This window comes from Camellia sinensis, chromosome 11 (genome assembly GCF_055761805.1).
Source record: "Camellia sinensis isolate YWXY chromosome 11, ASM5576180v1, whole genome shotgun sequence".
Classification (NCBI taxonomy): Eukaryota; Viridiplantae; Streptophyta; class Magnoliopsida; order Ericales; family Theaceae; genus Camellia; species Camellia sinensis.
Window position 1 is genome coordinate 159539026 of NC_138971.1, and position 7613 is coordinate 159546638.

At 38.4% G+C, this 7613-nt stretch overlaps 1 long non-coding RNA gene across 1 annotated transcript; it reads left to right on the forward strand.

The window, feature by feature from the left end:
- Positions 1–1960: 1960 nt before the first annotated feature.
- LOC145803325 (uncharacterized) lies at positions 1961–5094 on the forward strand. The gene is made up of 3 exons (XR_014345425.1): positions 1961–2437; positions 3310–3354; positions 4750–5094. It is a non-coding gene; the product is annotated as an uncharacterized LOC145803325 (long non-coding RNA).
- The last annotated feature ends 2519 nt before the right edge of the window (positions 5095–7613 follow it).

Consider the following 7613-nt stretch of genomic DNA (forward strand, 5'->3'; position numbering starts at 1 on the left):
AGGTCATTAGTGGAACATAGGCTTCCTATGAAGCCTAACTTCAAGCCATACAAACAAAAACCAAGAAGAATGGGTTCAGACGTGATCCAAAAAGTTAAGGATGAAATTCTTAGACTACTCAAGGCAGGCTTTATCAGGACAACCAGGTATGTTGAATGGCTATCTAATATTGTGCCTGTAGTTAAGAAGAATGGCAAAATGAGGGTATGCATCGATTTTAGAAACCTAAATCTAGCAACTCCGAAAGATGAATATCATATGCCTATAGTAGATTTGCTGGTGGATAGCTCAGCAGGACATCAGATTTTATCAATGATGGATGGGCACTCTGGTTCTAACCAAATCTGCATTGCGGAGGAAGATGTTCACAAGACAGCATTTAGATATCCTGGGAATATTGGGACCTTCGAATGGGTTAAAATGCCATTTGGCCTAAAGAATGCTGGGGCCACATATCAGAGGGCTATGAACACTATCTTTCATGACCTTATTGGAGGGTATTTAGAGTGTTATATTGATGACATTGTAGTTAAATCCCAATCCATGGAGGAACATCTGTTTCACCTAGAAGCAACCTTTGAAAGAATGAGAAAGTTCAAATTGAAGCTTAATCCTCTTAAGTGTGCTTTTGGCGTATCATCTGGAAACTTCTTAGGCTATGTAGTACACAAGAAAGGAATACAGATCGACCAGAATAAAGCCAAAGCCATCATTGAAGCCAGACATCCATCAAGTAAGAAAGAATAACAAAAGTTCTTTGAACAGGTTAATTTTCTTCGAAGATTCATTTCTAACACTGCAGGGAAAACTAAAGTTTTTTCTTCCTTATTAAGGCTGAAAGATGAAAAGGAATTTGTGTGGACAACGGAGCATCAAAGTGCTTTCGAAGGAATCAAAGCCTACTTGGCCAACCCTCCAGTACTGATGCCACCAAATGGCGTTAAGCCTTTAAAGTTGTACATAGCTGCAGCAGAAGATTCATTAGGAGCGTTCTTGGCCCAAGACAATGAAGAAGGCAAGGAGCAAGCTATTTATTATCTTAGTAGGTTTTTAAATTCTTGTGAATGTAAATATTCAGCTGTAGAAAAGCTTTGCCTTGCACTGTATTTTGCTGCAATGAAATTAAGATATTACCTTTTGCCTATGATTGTCTTGGTAATTGCAACCACAGATTTGGTTAAATTTATGTTATCTAGACCTATGTTGAGGGGAAGAATTGGCAAATGGGTATTAGCCTTGTCAGAATTTCACTTAGAATATGTTCTCCAAAAGGCAGTGAAAGGACAAGTTTTAGCCAATTTTTTGACAGACCATCCATCTCAAACAGAGAGTCAAGAGATAATGGAACTTAGTATGGCTAGTGTCGAGCCATGGCAAATGTGGTTCGATGGATCGAAAGCCAATGGCCTAACTGGAATTGGTATAGTGATCAAGTCACCACAAGGAATAGAAACCACACATGGTTTCAGAGTGAATGAAACTGCTTGTTCTAATAACCAAGCTGACTATGAAGCTTTGATAGTGGGATTGGAAATTCTTATTGGATTACAAGTACATGCAGTTGACATATTTGGAGATTCCCAATTGGTCGTTAACCAAGTAAAAGGGATTTTCAAGTATCAAAGTATAAGTATGCTGCCATATTATGTTGTCGCATTACATTTGCTCTCTCAATTTCAAGTAGCAAATGTAACTCATGTTCCAAGATTCTTGAATAATAGAGCTAATGATGTGGCTCAGAAAGTCTCGAATTTCAAGAGGAAGGATGGTACTGTAACGACCCCAAAATCCGTATTAGAGATTACCTTTACGGCCTATTGGGTTAATGCATTTTGATTTATTGATATGTGTTCAAATTGAGAAATTATTTGTTGAGCCACGACTGTACCATTGAAATTACCGACCTTTTTGGGTTCAGAAATCACAATTGAGGACTTGGATGTGTTAATGAAAATTTTTAGAACTATTTGGGAAACATAATTGGAAATCTAATTTGTCTGATTTGTTAATGTGCGTTTGGGTGGTTAACTTTGTACTGCAAATTGAAGGCCTTGGAGGCTTCAGAAACCAGAATAGGGGACATATTTATGATCATCATAATTTTTAGAGTCATCTGGAAAGTTTAATTGAAATTTAATTTTTCGCGATTCGTAAGGGCGTGTTTGGCCCTCCTTATTTGTGATAAAGCTTGTATAATTAAATATATAGGTGTGTATGAGTTATATAAGTGGTGAACTCATACTTTTGGTGTCAAAAAACAAAATATCTAAAGAGAGAGAGAGGAAACCGTGAAAGGGAGAGAGGGAAGAGTGTCAATTTTCCCAACATCCATGGAGGCTTTGAAGATGATGGAAGAGAATTGAAGGAAAGAAAGAAGATCACCCATGGGACTTGGAGGAATTGAAGAGAGCTAAGAGATAGACAAAGATTGAGTTAGGTATGAAAATCTATCTTGAAATCTTGTGTTTAAAGTATCAATTTGGTAAAATCATAGAGATCTTGGAAGATTTAAACCCATTTGGGGTTAAGGTTTATCTATGTATTTACTTGAGCTAATTTGAGGAGTTAGAAATTGAGTTCTTTAATTTTGTTTATGAGTGGAGCTCAAGCTCATGGATATCATGAAATAAACTTTAGATTATGCAGGAATCATGTGAATTTGTGGATTGTGGGTTGTGTTTTTAAGAACCTTGAAGATCATGAAAGATTAAGCATTAATCTTGAACTTTGAGACAAAGATTGAATTGTTTGAAATGAAATTACACATGGTTGATGTTAGTTTATCATGTTATAGGGCAATTCTACATGTTTTTGAGTGATTTATGTTAAGAACCAAGCTTAAAAATGGAAAAACCAAGTGTTGGAGCAAAAAGAGCCATTTTCGGACTACACACTGCCCAGAGCCGCACGTGCGGCCCTGTTTCCCGCACGTGCGGGAGACAGCTTTGTCCAACCATCTTTGAATAAGCATATCTTTTGCCTCGTGGCTCCGTTTTGAGTGATTCTTGAGCCTAAAATCAAGCCCCGGAAGTCTAGTTTCCAATGGAAATGGTCTCACTCCCAAATTCTAAATACAAAAATAGTTATTCCCAAATTAGTGACGAATGTTCACTTTCTGTCAACTAATTTTATACCATTTCTTCACCTAAACCATTTTCCATTGATTTCTCCTGTTTCTGTGACATGGAGTATAACTTATTAAGAAATAATGAGCTTGGTACCACCATGGCTAATTGATTGAATGATCAAAGAGAATAAGTAAATGATCGAGTATAATCTCATATTATGTGTTGTGCACTGTACTTGTAGGTCGAGACGAGGACATCGTCCTATTACCACCGGGAACCGATCACTGTGAGTAGTAGTTCTGCAATCGTACGTTTACTTACCGTAAATAATTCTTATTGTTAACGCACTGTTCTTTGTAAGCATTTATGTTGTTTAGGGATCAGTGAGAACATTGAAAGATTATGTGCACTTCGGTATGACGCTGAAACTACTCTACATTCTGGTTATGGTTAATGGTTATCCTTAATGTATAATAACCTGTAAATTACCTATAACTCCGCACAAGAATTATTAATATTATGCAACTAGTTGGCAAGAAGGGATTATGAATATAAACCCCGCTTAATGGGAACATGATATTTTGAACGTCCTATCCTGGACTCCTACAGCCTTATTTAGTTCGATACATGTTTTATGACATAGACATCTGCCTAAAATGGATTAACGAAATGAAAATCGAACAGAACCATGGGTTTCCTTATACGTCAAAGAATTGAATATCAATAACATTGTTATATGACTCACGTTATGGTGTGAATTGTTCTATCCCCATGAATAGTACTGTAACGACACGTGTTTCTGTAAATAATTATTATTAATACTTTGTTATATGTAAGATGACTATGGCTACATGTAATGAATCATAAAGGGAAATTTATGTGCACCATTGTGAACGGTATTTGTATGAACCTGGCATTATTATGTTATGTTTATTCACTTCGTTTATGCTATGACATAATATGAATTGTTCAGTCTTCAAGAACTATTGATTCCTAGTACGAAACTAAGTGCTGCAATGTGAACCACCTCTTGAGTCCATACATACAAGAACTGGGCTTAAAGCCAATTTAGTCCCTTTATGGGTCACCTGGTTATGTGAAATTATGAAAGATATAATTTTTGAAGATATGAAAGGAATAACTTGTGAACTTATGAAAGATATAATTTGTGAAGATATGAAAGGTATAACTTGTGAACTTATGAGGCCGAGGGCCACTTTGTGAATTTGTGAACTTATGAGGCCGAGGGCCACTTTGTGAATTTGTGAACTTATGAGGCCGAGGGCGAACTTGTGAATTCTGAAAGTATGAGGCCGAGGGCCAACTTGTGAATTCTGAAAGTATGAGGCCGAGGGCCAACTTGTGAAGTATGAATCTGTAACTTGTGAAACTATGAATCTCAAAGGCCGAGGGCCAATTTGTGAAGTTATGCATCTAAGTTAAGCCAAGGGTTAATTTGTGAATGTGTGAACCCATCAGGCCAAGGGCCAACCTATGAAGTTATGAACCGACAAGACTGTTCTGAAATGTGTACAGAATCAGACTAACCACAGGATTTTTGCATTTACTTATCTAATTAGAGAAATGTGTACATTGTAAGTAAATTAAGTTAATCTTTAAATTGTTTATGTACTACTGTTCACTGAGCTTGACTCACTTTGTCTTATATCTGTTTCTGTAGGCACTCCACCTGGAGGTCAGTTTTAACCCATGGCATCCGTGCCTCTTTTGTCAACCTCAGAGTATCCAGGCACTTAAGTGAAGGCAGCCCTTTTTGCTAAACTTTTGATTTTACACTCTGATTGTTTGCTTAAGGTTGATGTATATATAATTCCTTTGCCTGTCCATGTTGTTTTACGCCCAATTCTGAGGGCTGGGTCTGTATATATATATGTACATAGCTAACTCTCTGGTGCACGTCACTGTATGTTTATTTGCCTTATGTTCTGTCTGTGATCCTGGCATGATAGTGGTCGCTCAATGGATGCAGTTCTTTTATTTATGTTAATTTATATTGGTAAATGCTTCCGTTCTGGCCCCATATGATATGTATACCAGGTTATGCATCCGTTTCTGTGTAGGTCATGCCCAAACTTTTAGGGGCAAGTTTGGGGCGTGACAGGTACCCAACGGGACATAAGCCAAACAACATACCAAAAATCTATACCACCCTTAAATAAAAGGAATGTGGTCCTGAAAATCAATCATAATGATTTGCAGGAACAAGATTGGAGGCATCCAATAATACAGTACTTGGCTGGCCATCCTCAAAAGCCAGCAGAAGAGTTAAATTGCAATCTATGCAATACATCATATATAACAATGATCTCTACAAAAGGGGGGGAGATGGTCTATTGTTGGAATGTTTAGGACCAAAAGAAGCATTAACAACTATGGCTGAGGTTCATGAAGGCATCTGTGGTGCACATCAGCCTGGTGTAAAAATGAGATGGCTGCTTCGAAGACATTCCTACTATTGGCCAACTATCCTTAAAGGCTGCATAGAATATGCAAAGGATTGCCAAGCATGTCAAAAGCATGGCACAATAAGGCATGTGCCCATAACTGATCTGCATGCAGTAGTAAAGCCTTGGCCATTCAGAGGATGAGCCATGGATATGATGGGGAAAATACACCCACCCTCTTCGAAGCATCATTGTTTCATTTTGGTAGCTACTGATTATTTCACCAAGTGGGTCGAAGCTAAGCCATACAAAGTTGTAGATCAGACGGAGGTTATTGGGTTCATTAAAGATTTGATCCATAGATTTGGCGTCCCGCAAACTATAACGGTTGATAATGGAACTTTTTTTTATGGGAAAATGGTAAAGTCTTTTGTGTCTGAGTTTGGAATTAGCCTTGTTAATTTCATCCCATATTATGCACAAGCCAATGGTCAAGCTGAATTGTCACGACCCAAACCCGCCCCTATGGGTTTAGCACCGTAACCAGCCAGTAATCTGAGATTACCGAAGGCCTGCTTAACAGTAATACAGTATACAGAGTACAGGGGCTGGCGGAAGCCAATACAATAAATAAACAATGTCCAATGAGCTGTGATAATATGTACGCAAAAAGACTTTTCATTCAAATATATATACAGTCAGACAAAACAGTATATACATATATACAATCATTCAGTCAGGGACCTAATCCCTATTAAACAGTACAGTACAGTAAACAAAACAGTTACAGAGACAGAAGGGGGAACTAAACACCCTTAAGCCATAACTTGACAGGCTCGGAACCTCGCATTGAGGCACATAGGTTGGCTCGACAAAACCGGAGTTTACCCCGACATTCCTAGCTGCGGTCTGGTGCCTGTACACCTACATATATATATGAGCAGTGAGCTAAAGCCCAGTGAATAACACAATGCGTAAAGGGGTTAAGAATGAATGTCCTTACAGTTAGGAAAACCGTTCATTAAATCAGTATTTCAGTCGTTCAGTCAGTACAGTCATATGTGGTACACCCATTAGCATAACAGTACAGTAAACAGTAGGTCTTAAAAGACCGAGCAGTAAATGATGGCCATCAATCAGTAAACAGTAATGGTTCCAACAAGGGAACCGACAGAGATCTCTGTAACAGTATCAGTAAACAGTAGTTGCTATGGATACCACAGTACAGTTCAGAATATAGGACATACATTCGTTCAATTAACAGTAACAGTTCAGTAAACAGTTCAGTTGTTCAGAAGATAGTCATTTTGAACATATCTTTACACAGTTGTTACTTACAGGGTTCTGGGCTATGGTAAAGCTAGAGCGCGTCTCCTCGGAAAGCCAACCCTACACAGTTTACAGATTGAACACACACTAAGCTACACAGTTGGGAAAGATAGTAACTTAATCCCTAATTTACCTCGGTGTGGTTCTACATCTATTTCCTCAATAAGATGTCTTAAACTAGACCTAAGAATGCCTAGAATGAGATGAGAATGTAAAGGTGCACTTTAAAAGCATTTTCAGACTTTTCAAAAAACAGGGGTCACGCTCGAGCGTAGGTTACTCCGCTCGAGCGGACATGCAGACGAAGGTTACCACTCGAGCGTATCATTACCCGCTCGAGCGTTCTGCAAAACAGTCAAAAGTGCTGGAAAGGCGAAAATCACGCTCGATTGGGCGCTCGACACCCGCTCGAGCATGAGACACAATGTCACGCTCGAGTGTCAATTATTCCACTCGAGCGGACTTCAAAACAGAACAAAATGCTGGGAGCACAATTTCCACGCTCGAGCGCCAGTCACCCCGCTCGAGCGTGAGTCCAAATTCTAGAAATTCCAGATTTGAACCTCAAGCTCAAAACCAAGTTTTAAACCATAAATTTCGATCCTCTTGGGCCAATTTTCCAGAAAACACATCAAAACTCATACTTTAACATGATTCAAAGCTCAATTTGTAAAATCAAAGCCCAAGGGTGTTTCAAATAAATCCAATTCAAACCAATTTCCATGAATATGAAGAACGTGCAAAAATGCATGAATTTAAACACTTCAAAGCTTCAAATGCTAGCTTAATTGAGCCCATTCTTTCTAAAAAC